This window comes from Amblyomma americanum, chromosome 1 (assembly GCF_052857255.1).
Source record: "Amblyomma americanum isolate KBUSLIRL-KWMA chromosome 1, ASM5285725v1, whole genome shotgun sequence".
Classification (NCBI taxonomy): domain Eukaryota; kingdom Metazoa; phylum Arthropoda; class Arachnida; order Ixodida; family Ixodidae; genus Amblyomma; species Amblyomma americanum.
Window position 1 is genome coordinate 403073621 of NC_135497.1, and position 17329 is coordinate 403090949.

Consider the following 17329-nt stretch of genomic DNA (forward strand, 5'->3'; position numbering starts at 1 on the left):
AGTCCGTAACTTGCAGGTTGCGTACTTGTCTAACAAAAAGGCCTGGATGACGTCCAAGCTTTTCGAAGACTGGCTCAAAGATTTCGACCAGGACATGGAGAGGCAGCACAGGAAGGCCCTGTTGCTCTTGGACAACTATTCGGCGCACAAAGTCTCGATCGTGCTGAAGGCAGTTTGTTTGGTGTTTCTGCCACCAAACGCAACTTCTGCTTTGCAACCATTGGACAAGGGCATTATCCTCTTGCATTGCTCAAGTGCAATTACCGGAAGCATTTGGTGATGCAACTGGTTTTCGAAATCGATCGACGCAGATCAACAACCATCAACATCAAGACGACGCTTGAAATGTTGTATGGATCTTGGAATGAGGTGAGGCAGTCAACAATAAGGAACTGTATTGCAGAATGCGGTTTTGTTTTGCCTGCCGTCGAAGACGAAGTTCAGCCTGATGAAAGCCTGGTAGAGCTGGACAATACTTGGGATCGACTGGCACTCCCAGGCATCGCAATTGATGATTTCGTTTCGGCCGATGAGAACTTGGCCGTGGCGCCTGAGACGACGGATCAAGAAATTGTGGATCGCGTCGTGGTCCCCGAGGATAACAGCAGCAGCGATAGCGAAGGTGACAGCGAAAGTGATGAACCACCAATAAGCAGTGCGGACGCCGTAGACATGGCCAGGAGGCTGAAAGGCTATTTAGAAAAACTGACAACGACCAAACTGCTGAGGTAGAAAAGGCCCTCGTGTGCATGGACACTGTGGAAAACTTTACTCTGTTCAGTGCTGTGAAAAGCCACCAGACGAATATCACATCCTTCTTCAAATAAACGAATGCAGACCTGTTTTGTCGAACATTGTTCTTTTGTAATTTGATTTTCGCATACTACGCTCTATTTTGTTTTAAATGCCACAAACCATAAGAAGACAGGTAAGCATTACCTAGTTTATAGTGGGTTCGAAGCCCGGAATAATGCATTTTAGTATTTAGAGTATTTGCGAGAGCCAAATTGCGGATTTGTCAGAGCCGATATTTACGCACACTGTTAAAACGAATATCGAGTATAACAAACTCATTTACGGTCCCGATGCTACTTCGTTAAAACGACGTTCGACTGTAGTGTGATGAACCGGAAACTACAGCGAAGTGCTCCCCCGATATGTCTGCCTGTTCCCCTACACTCGTTTGTGTACCAGGTGTAGTGAAAAGAAGAATTGTGAAAGGTGAGTAGCGGCCATTTAATTTTCAAACTTGCTCCCACATTTTTTTTTGATGTGGTTGAGCTGTTTATAGAAGAGACACAAATTTGCCATGATATTTTCTCTGCCTTGCACCAGATACCCCTCGCATGTGCTCTTGCCTTCATGAAAAAAATTAGGTTCTCATGAGTTGGGTATCTGCGAAACACTCCCCAAGCATTATTCTGCAGTTTTTTTGCCTCCTTACAATCCCGTGTGTACCAAATTTTGTGGTTCTGGCACACCACACCTGTGGATTTTGAAATTGATACATGTGCAGCAGAAAGAATGCATGTTGTGAACATTTCATTTATCTGATCTATGCTGTGGTTTTCTAAAATTATATCCTGTAAACTGGACTTTTTTTTTAAAACAATGCCAAATCAGCTAAATGTAGTTTCTAGCGCCGCGGTTTCGTTGAAATAACTGTTGCCGAGGATGACAGAACTATTATAACAGGAAGATGATCGCTTCCATATGGATTGTCTAAAACACTCCACTTCAAATCGCTAAAACCAGGCGGTAAACTAAAAGACAAATCTGCAACACTCATTCTCCCCGATGATGGGTAACAGTATGTGGGTTTACACAAGTTCAGCAAACAGACATTAGTGGATAGAAAAAAATCCTCGATGAGCTGCCCTCTAGCGTCAGTTTTCTCGCTTCCCCAAAAACGAGAATGTGCATTAAAGTCGCCAACTACCAGGTATGGCTCTGGTAGCTGCTTTCAAAGACCCTCCAAGTCAAGCAGTGTTATTTTCAGCTGTGGCTCGATATATACAGAGCACACCGTAATGGTTTTATGTGCAAGCAGAGTGGCTGCTACAGCCTCAAGTCTTGTTTATAGTTTAGGCTCACTAGCCAGGACATCATTTTTCACTATAATTGCCACACCTCCTGACAGCCTGCTCGCCTGCTCTCGGTCGCGGCGGAAAACCGTATAATTCTTAAGAAAATTATTGTCGTGAAGCCCTAAACCTGGCTCTTGTAGACATAACGCAACAGGAGCGTGTGCTCCTAGGATATCTTTTATGTCACTGTAGTTATTCATAAGTCCTCTATAGTTCCATTGCATCATGAAAGCCATCTTAATTTTATTTTCCTATGTAGTTAAAACTAGATCAAGTTATTTACGGCCCCTTGATTCGGGGCCTGTCTGTTTTTGACCGATCCAGACAGCTCCGCCGACCACCTGACGTGGATGGCACGGGGCTACCGTGGGTCGTGTCCATTGCCTCTGCAGAGGCGCTGGACAACCGTGCAGAGAGCACGTGGACGTTAGAGTTGGACCTCGACCTGTGGGAGGAGGTCTTGGGGGCCACGGACACGGGGGTCTGCGAGGCCTCTTTTTGGCTTGGCGGGGTAGTGTTACCTACTCCACCTGGGGGCCCGGATGGCCTCGCTACAGGTTCACTGCGAGTGGCCTGGGCATGTGCCGAAGCCAGTTGTGGTGCGCCGCGCCCACGCACCACATCGCCGAAGTTTGTTTTTGCTGTGAAGGAGTATGAGCTTGTTTGTGTGCATCACATTCTTGCTTCTCTGAACGAAATGTTTCAGTAGTTTTGAGTGTGATTATTGCTTTTTCTTTCTTCCAGTACGGACACGCCCTGGAGTATGCAGCATGGTCTCCCTCACAGTTTTGCACAGCGTCGGGCGCCGTCGCAGTCATCAGAAGAACGATCTTTTGAAGCACATTTTGCATAACTTTTACCATCGTGGCAACTCACTGAACCGCGGCCGAACCTTTGGCAGTTAAAGCATCGTCGAGGGTTAGGAATGCAGGGTCTCACATTTATTTTTAGATAACCCACTTCATTTGAGTCTGGGAGAATACTATGTGCAAATGTCAAGACTATGTGCTTTGCTGAGATTTCTTTGCCCTCTTTTCTTATTCTTATCCCGTGGACATCAACGACGTTTTGTTCAGCAAGCCCTTCTTTGATTTCTTCTTCAGTGAGGTAGAGAAAATCATTCTCTGAAATTACACCACGGACTGTACTGAGGGATCGGTGGGCAGATATGGATACAGGGATGTCACCTATAGACACAATGTTGGAAAGTTTTGACTGTTGGACGCTTTCTTGGAGTTCCAGTACGAGGTCTCCACTAGCCATTTTTGTAAACTTATAGCCAAAGCCCAAGGCACCCGTCAAACATTTTTCTACAATGAATAGGGGGATTATTCTAGGAGATTTATCAGTTTGCTCACTATGAATCACTTCAAACTTAGGGAAACTTTGTTTCTTTTTTTCATGAAATTCTAAGTTACATCGGTCCTCCCTCTCTTGTTAGAGCGATCAGTTGCTGAGAGAACGTTAGCCATAGAATAAATGTGTTTTTTGGACACGATGCCAGCCACCCACCATGGAGCCCAACTTGGGGACGGGACAGGAACTTGCAAGCAAGTCCTGCCCACGCCAGCTGTACACCCCAACTATAACCCAATATGACGCAACTCAGGGTGGTTGGCCACACAAGGTTATCCCTCGCCGCCAGGAAAAAAGGAAGAAACTAGAAGTGAGTAGGAGACAGGAGACTTGTGAGAAAGGGGTAGGAAAGTGAAAGATAGAGGGAAGGATAGCAAAAGACGACTGCCGATTTCCCCCGGTCGGGTCAGGCCGGAGGTGCCGTCTACAGGAAGCTGGGGCCAAAGTGGTGCGTTGCCTCCGCCGAGGGGCCTTAAAGGTCCAAACGCTCGGCATCGGCTCAACCACCAAGATCCCCTTTTCCCCGAACACTGCAATGCCACGCACGGCGAAGCGCGGGTGCTCGGCTCCGTGCTGATGCACTGTTCACCATCATCCCCTGCGGGAATGTCCTTGCTTGCGGATGCTCGGGAACCCGTGGTGTCACCACTCACCAATGCCTGCAAGCTGCAGACACCCCCCTGAGGGGCCCGGGATACTGTTTACACGTCCTGGCAACCTCGATTTTAGATGTTTTTAATTGTTGTTCTGCGAGCCTTAATTTTACTCTTGAACTACCTCAGCTTGAGTCACTGCAGTTTTTAGATATTCGTTTTTATTTCAATGACCCTGGGCATGTATGCTGGACGTATGCGCTGCGTACCAAGATGTCTTTGCTTCCTTTTGTCTCAGCCCATTCAAAGCTAGTAAAAAGAGGGATAGCCATGTCACGCCTTCATGCAGCACTCTTGAAATCGTGTCATCACAAGACGAAAAGAAAGCTTCAGCACCCAAGTCAAGCGTCTAGAAAATTCTGGATACCCTCTTGACGTGATTGTCGCCGTGGCAGAAACGTTGACAAAAGAGAAAAAAAGACTTTCGCAAAGGCGCACAGAAGAGGAAAAGAAAAGAAGCGTCATTGTCACGCGGTACATGAATCATGTGTCCCGTAATCTCAAGAGAATTGGAGCAAAATTCGAAGTCGATGTCGTTATTAACGCGCCGTGCAGAATATCGATGCTTTGTCGCATGGTGACAGGCAAGGGCCAGAAGAAATATGGGTGCTGTAAAAATCATGCAGAAAGTTTTGTTCTGTGCAACGAAGGTGAGAGAGAGAGAGAGCTCTTTATTGGAAGGCATAGAATTTAGCCTCGCTGGCATGCTACTCTGCGTGGCGATGAGAATGTGGGAGATAAATACTGACGGTAAGCATTGCGGGAGAGGTTAAATTAAAGAGAAAAAAAAAAGGAAGAAGGTGTTGTTTATAGTATCCCTCTGAGCTGTGGTCAAGTCTACATCGGTCAGACGGGCCGCTGTCTAAACGACCGATTAAGGGAGCATGATGATTCCCTAGGTAACGGTTACGGCTCGAATCTATCGCCTCATTGTAAGGACTGCAAATACCACCCTCTGCTGACAAACACTTCGATAATCGGTCGCCACGAAGAAAGGCTCGAACGTGAGCTGTTTCAAGTGGTATAAATCGCTCAGAGTGGCAGATGTCTCCGCACGCCCTCAGTACTTGCGACCCAGAAAGAGCAGCGTTTTCTGATTTCTTAACAATCTGTTATGTATTCATTGTCTCCACCCTTCCCACAACTCTTGCCCTTTAAGTTTATTTTCACCATTCTTACAAATGAGGCTTTGCGCATGCGTAACGGCTCCTGTACGGTACTGCGTACTTCAATAAATGTTTCGAAAGTTTGCACTCGTCCCATACACTTCTCTGCTGTGTCCTTGTGTCTTCGCGCTACCAACACATCATGATGACCTATCAACAGGCTCGAATTTCTGCTCTATTAGAATGTTCAGTCACAACTGACCATATTCGTGGCAACGATAACCTAACAGTGTCTGAGCAGTGTAATCAAGTATGCAATCACTGCAATAAAGTGATGTGGGGCATGCTCCGGTGTGCAAGCACCGCCAGCCAAGTGCACACCTCACCCCGTGGATGCAGCTTGTTTTTCTCTTTTCCATGAGAGAATGAGGAGCTCGTCGGGTCGTCTGGAGGTGTCGCCATCTCATGTCACGTCTGTCATGGCAAGCATACCTGAGGCGTGACATGACTTGCAATGACTGAACAAGCGAGACATCACATATCACGTGACATCACTGTGATGATGTGGATTATGCCACTGTGTGGTTCCAGGAGGACAAAAAAAAGGGTGGCCGCGTGCGCTGCGAGCCGGTGTACACGCAGGATCGAATGTCAGAGCTAGGCTTCGAGATAGTCGTGGCAGCATGTCGCTGAGTGGCAGGATGTTCTTTTTGGAGCTCGGCATTCTCCCCAAGGCCAGCTAGCCTGCACCGGTCGGGTACCGAGGTTCAGGGTCTGGCTGCCCGCACAGCACCACAGTACCCTGCTGCAGACTCATGCCTGCTTTTCCATGGCCAGGCAGCCTACCAACAAGCACCTGCCTGCTGATGCCAGCTTACCAGCAGCCAGGCGGCCCACAGACGCACTCCTCCCTGCTGATGCAGGTCTGCCGTTGGCCAGGCTGTTTCTGCCACCTGCCTACCTGCTGATACCGGCCTCCTGGTATGCAGGACGTTACCACGAGCTGATTGCCTGTGGATACCTTCCCCGGTGACCAGTTGTCGCCGACAACCAACGTCGACAGTCATCTACCTGCAGCACATGGTGGCAGCACAACGGAGCAGCACGCACCGGAACCTACAGTAGGACATTGGTGTTCCTCTTGTCGAACCCCTCTAGGCTGCTTTAAGTGCCCCGTAGCGTATGTGTGTGTGTGTTAGCGTGCTAGTGGGCTAGATATGCCAAATTTTGTCCCCGCTGCTGAAGAAAAACAGTGCTTCGATGCTGAATGCGACCTGTTTATTGCCCAGAGCTCCTGAACGGACCTGGACCCTTAACTACATCACAATATGGTGAGCCTGCCAGGATTCGTCAGCGAGAGGGCCGAGTAACAGCCCCATATTCACGCAAAGCACTAAGCTTGAGCGACGATGGACCTAGAGCATTTAGCCACGTAGGGCGCGCAACTGGGTTTCTCGGGTGCTGAGCTGAGGGAGTGGGTAGACAATGAACGTGTAGCGCAGAGGGCAGAGCAGGCTGCAGAAAGAGAGGAAAGTCAGGCAGCCACTGCGAGAGAGAAAGAGATTCTGGAATTGAAACTCAGATTCCAAGAAAGAAACTTGCAGTAATGAGACTGATCATGTCGAAACCTTTCCAGCATCAAATCATGACATTTCTCTCAACCCACAAAAACTGTTACAGTTGTTCGATCAGCGGCGCGATGATTTGCATACATACGTTCAGCGTTTTGAGCCTGCAGCAATGGGACAGGACTGGACTCAAGATAAATGGGCTTTGGCCGTAAGCATGTGCCTCACAGGCGAGGCGCGAACTGTGATCGGTCGAATGACTGCCACTGAGTCGGCAGATTATCAAAAAATAAAGAAAGCGTTCCAGCAGCGATTTAGATTCACTGCTCAGGGTTAAAATGGCAAATTTCGGAGGGCTCGAGCTCAGGATGGTGAGACAGGGAAACAGTTAGCAGCCAGGCTTTCTGGTTACTTCGACCACCGGATTGAAACGGCAAATGTTACCAAGACATTCGAAGACCTGCGCAACCATATGATTTCTGAGCAGTTCCTCCGATGTTGCCATCCGAAGCTCGTTATCTTCTTGAAGGAGCGAGAGTGCAAGACACTTGATGGGCTGGCCGACACAGCTGATTGCTTCCAGGAAGCGCACAACTTTTCTAATCCCAGCAAAGTCCCTGATGTAGCGAAAGAACCCAGTAAGGCCTCTGTCGACCCACTGAAGAAGGCACAATTAAGGTGTGCATGCTAAGCAATCGTCCGGGGCATCGGGCTTCCGACTGTGACAGCTCCACTAAAGAGGTACCCAGGTGCAATTCTTGCGGCAAGATCGGGCACCGGACGGAGAATTGCAGAAGTCGGCACCCGAAGAAAGAGCAGAGTGCCGCTTCCCGTCTTACTCGTGCTCTCCCACCTGCCCCGCCTGCCAGCACTAAACAGCCAAAACATGTAAAACAAAAAAGCTCCGTTCCTAGTGGTCATGACCAAAACATGGGGAACGTGCTTCAGCCTACAACGGGTAGGATGCGAGGTGCGGAATGATTAGCGACGAAAAAACTCGTTCGCGTTCTTCAAGACAAGGGCAGTAATGCTGTCGTTATCCGCCGGAGTTTGGTTCCAAAGAACTACGTGACAGGACGCAGAGGGACACAATATCTCCTTGACGGTACCGTCACCCAATTAGCCGAGGCAAGAGTGCAAGTGCATACGCAATACTACTCTGGAGAGGTGACAGCACTTTCCATGAAATGCCCCTTGTACGACCTCGTGCTCGGAAACATCCCAGGTGTCAGGGAACCACACGACCCGAACCCAGGCTGGATGAACCCACGTATTAGCATGACGCGGCACCAGTTCCTCAGGAACACCTAATGCCAGGAAAATCGGAGCGTTGTGTTAACGCCGTGCCCAAGACACAAGAGGACACGTTATCCCCGTTGCACGTGCCACGAATCCAGTGCTGTTAGCTGAAAATACCACTTAGCTGAAGAGCAGCGGAAGGATGCAACACTCAAATGGCTCTTTCCTAAAATCAGTAAGGAGTTTATATCCAGTAAGAGTCATAAATACTTCTTCCGTGAAGAAGGAAATATTCTTTACCGGCATTACTCCATGTCGACTGGCAGGAATTTCGAACAGGTTGTTGTACCCCTTGCGTTCAGGTCGCCAATTCTACACAGAGCCCATGAAAGCATTATGGCCGGGCACCAAAAAATACGACGAACGACCGATCGTGTACCAGAGGATTTTTATTGGCCCCACCTACACGGAGATGTCGCCCGATTCGTTAAGTCGTGTGATAAATGCCAAAGAACAACACCAAAGGGCAAGGTTGGCATTGCACCACTCGGCAACATTCCACTGATCACTACTCATTTCGAGCATGTTGCCATCGACCTCATCGGGCCTTTCTCACCGAAGTCGGATAAAGGCAACTGATATATGCTCACGCTGATGGATTTTTTTAAACGTTATCCTGACGCCATCGCGCTTCCTGCCAAGTGCACGTTGCGGAAGCGCTAGCCGAAATGTTTTCCCGCATTGGTATCCAAAAGGAAATTGTGACTGAGCAGGGGGCCATGTTTACCTCCGACCTCATGAAGGAAGTCAGCTGACTTCTCTCCATCAACCTGCTCAAGAAGTCACCTTATCACGTGATGGCGAATGGCCTCGTGGAGAAATTTAATGGAACTTTGAAGACAATGCTTAAGAGAATGTGCCAAGAAAAGCCTCGGTCATGGGATAGGTATTTGGCACTGTTGCTCTTCACTTACCGTGAAGTTCCACAGGTTAGTCTTGGGTTTTCCCCGTTCCAATTGATCTATAGATGCCATGTGCGAGGGCCACTGACAGTACTCAAGGAGCTCTGGACAAATCAGATTATCGATGGAGAAAGTTGCTCAACGTACACCTATCTCATCAACCTCAGAAACCGCCTGGAAGACACATGGAAACTTGCTCATGAGAAACTGCAGAAAGCAAGCCAGAAGCAGAAAACATACTATGACGGGGAGAGTCACCCCAAAAGGTTAAGCCCGGGCACAATGTTCTGATTTTTCTGCCCACAGACTCCAACAAGCTGTTCATGCAGTGGAAAGGTCCATACGATGCCCCTAAACGCAAAAACGACGTGGATTACCTTGTGGAGCTGGGGCAAAAGAGCAAAGTTTTTCACATAAATATGCTTAAGGAGTACAAAGAGCACAATCCTTTGGTGATGCAGCAAGTATCGACCGCATCCGAAACCGACCAGCCAGGGGCTACTAATTCGAAATAACTGTTGTGAATACCGACATCTTCGAATTACGGAGGTTTTGCCCCACTGAAATGCACAAGGCTGTGCAGGAACCCCAGCATCAGTTCGAATTAACCGTCAGTTCAAATTAATCGAGTCCGAATTACCGAGCTGTACTACACCTCAGAGAACAGTGAAAAAAAAAGCTCATGCGACATTTGTAGCTTGGTTACAAATATAATGCGAAGTGCTTCCTGAAACAGACAATTTGAAGGGGCCATGACATGGTCGTTCTTCATATTGCAGTTTTGTGCTTCAGTAACTAATACAAGAGCTTATGATTCAGTTTCCGATATTTGGCTGCCCTGGAAGCACTCTATATTCCGAAAAATGCAATCGAAACTGAGAACGGGAAACTCCTCCCACCGGCAGCGAACGCCATATTGAATGCTATCGCGACGTCACCAGGCCATACACGGAGCAACGTCGTCTGCTCTCGTCGCTGCAATGTGCGCAGCCAGGTGTCTTGCCCCCGTAATTCCGCGGGTGATCGAAGTAGCAATTCTCCCCCACATATGAGTGACTGGCGCCGCAAAAGCGTTAATAATAGTAACGCAGTTATTCTCCGGTATAGGTATAGGTTCCGGTTACACTAGGCCGATGGGACGGCAATCGGCGGTCAGTTGGCTGGTCGGTATGAAAAATGCCATCACTGACGCACTGGTCTGTCAAGCTAGACCAACGACAACACCAGAACGATCAACGACCCCGTATCGCAGTACTGTAAAAAGTGAACTTAGTGGGAACCAGAAGAGCGGACTAGTTGGTATGACATTCTAAAAACTTAAGAATTTTAAAACTTATTCAACCTGATGCTAGCCACGGCTACATACGCGATGTGCGTGCACCAGCGAAGAGGTGCTTTCATTCGGTGCCTGCGCATAGAACCTATCGGCGAGGCAATTGAGCGACGCGGGCAGAAAACGCCGCACAACGGTGCCCCTCGTCGCCGTCGCCTGGGCTTGCTCAGCCGAGCGAAAGCTGCACTCCCGGTGAATAGACGGCCAGAAAAACTGCGCTTGTGTACCTTACCGTTATCGAAAAAAGCGAAACGAGCGGCCGCACTTCATATCTTCACACTGTCTAACTAATCAGCGGGGAACTCTTGCCAGATGCTTGAATTTCAGCTCGGATGGCGGACCACTGGCCCCTGTTGTGACGAGGCCTAGCGAGTGCGATTCGTGTAAGCGATTTCGGCGATTGCGGACAGCGAATTCGCAAGTTTTAGAGCCTGAAAATAGCTGTAGAGAGTAGTTTTGGCCAGAGTGCCCTCAAAGCGAACTCTACCTACATCGCAGGGCACGAGTACAATAAGGGGAAAGCGCAGATACGTGACCCGGTCTGCACAGCATGTGCTGAAGGCAGCCGGGAGCAGCCATCAGCGTCAACTGGAGCTGGGGCAAAAGAGCAAAGTTTTTCACATAAATATGCTTAAGGAGTACAAAGAGCACAATCCTTTGGTGATGCAGCAAGTATCGACCGCATCCGAAACCGACCAGCCAGGGGCTACTAATTCGAAATAACTGTTGTGAATACCGACATCTTCGAATTACGGAGGTTTTGCCCCACTGAAATGCACAAGGCTGTGCAGGAACCCCAGCATCAGTTCGAATTAACCGTCAGTTCAAATTAATCGAGTCCGAATTACCGAGCTGTACTACACCTCAGAGAACAGTGAAAAAAAAAGCTCATGCGACATTTGTAGCTTGGTTACAAATATAATGCGAAGTGCTTCCTGAAACAGACAATTTGAAGGGGCCATGACATGGTCGTTCTTCATATTGCAGTTTTGTGCTTCAGTAACTAATACAAGAGCTTATGATTCAGTTTCCGATATTTGGCTGCCCTGGAAGCACTCTATATTCCGAAAAATGCAATCGAAACTGAGAACGGGAAACTCCTCCCACCGGCAGCGAACGCCATATTGAATGCTATCGCGACGTCACCAGGCCATACACGGAGCAACGTCGTCTGCTCTCGTCGCTGCAATGTGCGCAGCCAGGTGTCTTGCCCCCGTAATTCCGCGGGTGATCGAAGTAGCAATTCTCCCCCACATATGAGTGACTGGCGCCGCAAAAGCGTTAATAATAGTAACGCAGTTATTCTCCGGTATAGGTATAGGTTCCGGTTACACTAGGCCGATGGGACGGCAATCGGCGGTCAGTTGGCTGGTCGGTATGAAAAATGCCATCACTGACGCACTGGTCTGTCAAGCTAGACCAACGACAACACCAGAACGATCAACGACCCCGTATCGCAGTACTGTAAAAAGTGAACTTAGTGGGAACCAGAAGAGCGGACTAGTTGGTATGACATTCTAAAAACTTAAGAATTTTAAAACTTATTCAACCTGATGCTAGCCACGGCTACATACGCGATGTGCGTGCACCAGCGAAGAGGTGCTTTCATTCGGTGCCTGCGCATAGAACCTATCGGCGAGGCAATTGAGCGACGCGGGCAGAAAACGCCGCACAACGGTGCCCCTCGTCGCCGTCGCCTGGGCTTGCTCAGCCGAGCGAAAGCTGCACTCCCGGTGAATAGACGGCCAGAAAAACTGCGCTTGTGTACCTTACCGTTATCGAAAAAAGCGAAACGAGCGGCCGCACTTCATATCTTCACACTGTCTAACTAATCAGCGGGGAACTCTTGCCAGATGCTTGAATTTCAGCTCGGATGGCGGACCACTGGCCCCTGTCGTGACGAGGCCTAGCGAGTGCGATTCGTGTGTGCGATTTCGGCGATTGCGGACAGCGAATTCGCAAGTTTTAGAGCCTGAAAATAGCTGTAGAGAGTAGTTTTGGCCAGAGTGCCCTCAAAGCGAACTCTACCTACATCGCAGGGCACGAGTACAATAAGGGGAAAGCGCAGATACGTGACCCGGTCTGCACAGCATGTGCTGAAGGCAGCCGGGAGCAGCCATCAGCGTCAACTGTGGACAACAAATCTCGTTGTTTTCATTAATTCAAGTAATTCCCGAACGTATCTTTAGCTAGAGCGCTTCAATATCAAATACTGATGACATAAGAGGAAGCAGATACAGTTGAACCTCGTTATAACGAACACTGACATAGCGAATTATCGGTTATAGCAAACTAAATTCGAACTTTGGTTGGTCATGCTTCAGTTTTACGACATTTATTCTTTTATAACGAAACCGGAAATGCGAGATCCACCGCGATATCGGCTGTAATAATAAAAATATTAGGTTTACACGAGGCTCAAAACGCTAAAGGTAGCATAAAAAGAGCAAAATAAATATTGGAAGGTTGCAGAAAGTTCCGCGGCCAGGCACATAAATTGCGTGTTTGACTGGTCACGCCACCTATGAACAGAGTGCAGAAACTCTGAAAGCTCATAGACGACACAGATCCAAATGGCGGTGCCACTTGTCCAGCGGTGAAGACAAGCGCAGCAACACTGGCAACAGCGAGGCGGCGGTGGCGAGCCGGCATTGCGTAGAGAGCCTGCTTTGCGGCACCCTCGGCATCATCTCAGTGCAGCGCCAGGTCGACATGGCAACGAAGCGGAAGGCAGTCTCGCTCGAGACAAAACTGCAGATATTGAGAGCTGTGGACAGTGGCCGCAAGAAAAAGGATGTTCCAGCGGAGTTCAGCGTTCCCCCAAGTACCTCATCCATCATTTTAGACGCAATAAAGAAGATTGAGGGCAACACCGAGGACGCTATAAAAGCTGACCGTAAGCGAGTTAGGCCTTGCCATCACCCGGACGTGGAAGCGGGTTCGCTTTCATGGTTTAACGAGGTGAGGGCACGAAACTTGCCAGTATCAGGAGCACTTCTTCAAACGAAGGCCATCAGCCTGGCCTGTGCACTAGGGCATGAAGATTTCCGTGCGAGCAGCGGTTGGCTGCCACGTTTTCAAGACAGACACGAGATCGCGTGCCACACATTGTATGGCGAAGGGGCTGCTGTCGACGTGGAGACATGTGAAAAGTGGCTAGAGAACTTTCGGCCTCTGCTCCAGGAATACGACGAGCGCAACGTGTACAACGTTGACGAAACCGGCGTGTTTTTCAAGTTGTTGCCAGAGCGGTCACTGGCAGTAAAGAATGAAACCTGCCATGAAGGAAAAAAGAACAAAGACCGGGTGACGGTTGTCAGTGCCGTGAACATGGATGGCTCACACAAAACACGACTCACCGTAATCGGCAAGTCTGCACGTCCCAGGTGCCTGATAGGAGTCCGTAATTTGCAGGTTGCGTACTTATCTAACAAAAAGGCCTGGATGACGTCCAAGCTTTTCGAAGACTGGCTCAAAGATTTCGACCAGGACATGGAGAGGCAGCACAGGAAGGCCCTGTTGCTCTTGGACAACTATTCGGCGCACAAAGTCTCGATCGTGCTGAAGGCAGTTTGTTTGGTGTTTCTGCCACCAAACGCAACTTCTGCTTTGCAACCGTTGGACAAGGGCATTATCCGTTCGCTCAAGTGCAATTACCGGAAGCATTTGGTGATGCAACTGGTTTTCGAAATCGATCGACGCAGATCAACAACCATCAACATCAAGACGACGCTTGAAATGTTGTATGGATCTTGGAATGAGGTGAGGCAGTCAACAATAAGGAACTGTATTGCAGAATGCGGTTTTGTTTTGCCTGCCGTCGAAGACGAAGTTCAGCCTGATCAAAGCCTGGTAGAGCTGGACAATACTTGGGATCGACTGGCACTCCCAGGCATCGCAATTGATGATTCCGTTTCAGCCGATGAGAACTTGGCCGTGGCGCCTGAGATGATGGATCAAGAAACTGTGGATCGCGTCGTGGTCCCCGAGGATAACAGCAGCAGCGATAGCGCAAGGTGACAGCGAACGTGATGAACCACCAATAAGCAGTGCGGACGCCACAGACATGGCCAGGAGGCTGAAAGGCTATTTGGAAAAACTGCCGACGACCAAACTGCTGAGGTAGAAAAGGCCCTCGTGTGCATGGACACTGTGGAAAACTTTACTCTGTTCAGTGCTGTGAAAAGCCACCAGACGAATATCACATCCTTCTTCAAATAAACGAACGCAGACCTGTTTTGTCAAACCTTGTTCTTTTGTAATTTGACTTTCCCATACTACGCTCTATTTTGTTTTAAATGCCACAAACCATAAGGAGACAGGTAAGGATTACCTCGTTTATAGTGGGTTCGAAGCCCGGAATAATGCATTTTAGTATTTAGAGTATTTGCGCGAGCCAAATTGCGGATTTGTCAGAGCCGATATTTATGCATACTGTTAAAACGAATATCGAGTATAACGAACTAATTTACGGTCCCAATGCTACTTCGTTATAACGACGTTCGACTGTACATTTAGCGGGAAGCGCCAGATACGCGAAGCGTTTCTCGTGCAGGTGATATAGCATCAGCGGCAGTTCTTGCAGTGATATCATAGTGTGTAAATGAATAAAACTACAATTTGTGAGCAATACTACGTAATATTTAAGATAAGGAGAGCCCACCTGACGTTTTATCCCAAGCAAACGAGCAGTACTGTTGGCGCATAGCTATGTAAACAACCCCTGCGCGGGGCTGCAGTTGTCGTGATCGTCGCATTCCTAGGTCACAATGTGCACGCACAGTAAACGCTAAATGATGTACTATTTTTTTCAAGCACTCATTTAGCATTCGAGTCGCGTAGGGTTTTGCAAGCGGCTTGGTTCCTGCAAAACTGTTCTACGAGCCGAAGGGGATGTATGTTCAACTTACAAATGCACACATACCACGGGGAAGTCGTCTCATTCGGCACTTTTCTCTGCTCCTTTCGTGCCTCAAGGTTATTCTAGTGCCACCTTGTGATAACTTGTTTAATTATCGAACCGATGAATAGCAGACAAGAAAATGGTAGCCAGCTACAAAGCGCCGCGGCTTTCACGGCGCACATCGGCAAAGGCATGCACAGCACGTGCCGCTTTTCACATACGGGAGCACTTGATTGCGCAAAAGAGACCATACTCATAACATAAAACTAACATGTTTCACAGCGTAAATAATAAAGCAGGGGTGCATCGATTTCTGTTTCCTCAACAATCACAAAACTGGCGCCACGAGCAAGTCCGCTTTCTTAAGGATCACTCAGCTCGCGTACTACGCTGAAGGCTTCCGAAAAGAAAACACGGAAAATACATTTTATTTCGATAAGCTAAAAAAGGATAACTTTTCGAGTGACCGCCGTCTACGGTATGCATGCAAGCACCTCAACAGCGCGCAGCAAACAACGCGGGGCGGGTATGCCCCTCTGACGTCAGTAATCAGAGGTTGCCAGACCAGCCAGCAGTTCGCAGAAGAAACGGAGAAAATTCGTTTTAAAAACGTTTACCGCACAGAATCAACTGAAACTTGGGGGAATTTTAATCTAACAATTTGAGAATTAAATGCGATAAACAGGGTATGCGCGAAAATAGGCTGTCATGGCTCCTTTAAGGAAACATTTGGTGTTATAATGTATGAATATGGCAACACTGTTTTGACAGGCGCCAATGTCGTGAATCTTCCCATACAAGCCGCCGCGGTGGCTGAGTGGTTATGGCGCTCGGCTGCTGGCCCAAAAGACGCGGGTTCGATGCCGGCCGCGGCGGTCGAATTTCGATGAAGGCGAAATTCTAGAGGCCCGTGTGCTGTGCGATGTCAGTGCACGTTAAAGAACCCCAGGTGGTAGAAATTTCCGGAGCCCTTCACTACGGCGTCTCTCATAGCCTGAGTCGCTTTGGGACGTTAAACCCCCATAAACTAAACCAAACCATCTTCCCATACAAGCGTGTGGGCATGTTACCACCAGAGCCACGGCATTTGAAGCACTAGCTGGCTTGAGCAGATGGGGGAGCAAGCATGTCAAGACATAGACAGAACTTCATTCGTTACCAGGTTCTGCCTTTCAAGAGAACTCAGACAATTAAATTCATCAAATTTCTATCACTCCATTACTTCTGCTGATGTCCACAAACACAATACAATCAAAAAATAAATGTTACCACTAACACACAATTTTGCAAAAAATGTAAAATGCATGAATTTTGGAAGAAACACTAAAAATATAGGGGGTTTTAAGTATCCCACACAAATTGCTAGAACCACATTTCATCGAAAAGGAAGGCATCATATTGCCGCACGCAAGAGCTCGCACAGCGCGCAGAGGAAGCTCGCCAACTAGCGCGTGTGCGCATCAGACCTCAGCGGAGTATGATGCACGACGCTACAATCTTCGCCACAGACGTGTCATATATGAACCTGGCGACAAGGGGTGGGTCTGGACGCCTATTCGCCGCCGTGGGCTCTCCGAAAAACGATTACGGCGATACTTCGGGCCCTATGTTGTGCTGAGACGTTTAACCGACGTAACGTATGAGGTGGTGCCAGATGGGTTATCGACATCCAAACGACGCCAGCAACAAGTCGACGCCGTCCATCTTGTACGTATGAAGCCATACTACTCGGACCGATCTTGACCTCCTACTTCCTTTTCTTATCACTGAGACGATGCTTCCTGAGGAGGGGGGCAAGTGCCGCATGCAAGAAGACTCAAAAGATGACGACTGGATCTACGAGCGCAATGCTAAAAGAGGAAGAAGCTGCAAATGCGCAGGGACTCTGTCTGGTTGACCAGTAAACCGTTTTTATCCTCGGGGTTTTACCGAGTCGTGACACTATGAACAAGTGATGCGCTTATTGTTTCCTACGACAGCCCATAAGTTTCCCTCACGCAATGATGTGACCATGCACCTGGTCTATGTCTATAAATGCCTCGCATGTGGACTGCTGTGTGGCTCACAGGCTGTGGAATGTGACGCACATTTGTGTATGAAATCAGTGTGCAGATCATATCAA

The 17329-nt window shown here is 48.5% G+C and overlaps 1 protein-coding gene across 1 annotated transcript in view; it reads right to left on the reverse strand.

Moving 5' to 3' along the window:
* LOC144123944 (uncharacterized) overlaps window positions 1-17329 on the reverse strand; it is a 129328-nt gene that overhangs the window by 96979 nt on the left and 15020 nt on the right. The gene's annotated exons all lie outside the window — the stretch shown is intronic.